The sequence below is a fragment of the Penaeus monodon genome, chromosome 30 (assembly GCF_015228065.2).
Source record: "Penaeus monodon isolate SGIC_2016 chromosome 30, NSTDA_Pmon_1, whole genome shotgun sequence".
NCBI lineage: Eukaryota > Metazoa > Arthropoda > Malacostraca > Decapoda > Penaeidae > Penaeus > Penaeus monodon.
This window is the reverse complement of record NC_051415.1, coordinates 12,556,542-12,557,048: the sequence shown is the minus strand read 5'-3', so window position 1 is coordinate 12,557,048 and position 507 is coordinate 12,556,542.

Genomic DNA, 507 nt, shown 5'->3' with positions numbered 1-507 from the left:
ATTTTTGAAAGGGGTTGTGTTTTTTTCCCCAAAAAAAATACAGAAAGCACAAGGTCGGATAAAAATATTCAGGTTTCGTCCCTTTCGAAGCTAAGCTCCGTGTCGCCAAGGTTTAAATCTGAACCACCTAAGCTATGACCACCTCAGTTACCTCCAATCGCACAATCCCCTTTTTAAGTCTGATAAGGTTATATATGAATATTTGTATTTAAATAACTGTGTGATGTGTTTACGTTATTACAATGGAAAAGCGAAGGCTATTGAAAAATGATAACAAAATTTAACTTGTAAGCCTAAATGACTGTCATCTCTCTGGAGCATTTACTGCAAACATTCAGTGTGTACGTGCATCAATCCATGATCGAGGATCTCCCCAAAGAGTGCTGTCCCTTTTATAAGACGGGTTTTAAATGCTTTCATGTTTTACCTTGATAAATCATTCCAGTCGGGATATTCAAAAAATTAAAAAGGGTGGATTTAAAAGCTTTAAAAACCAAAACCCCAAAA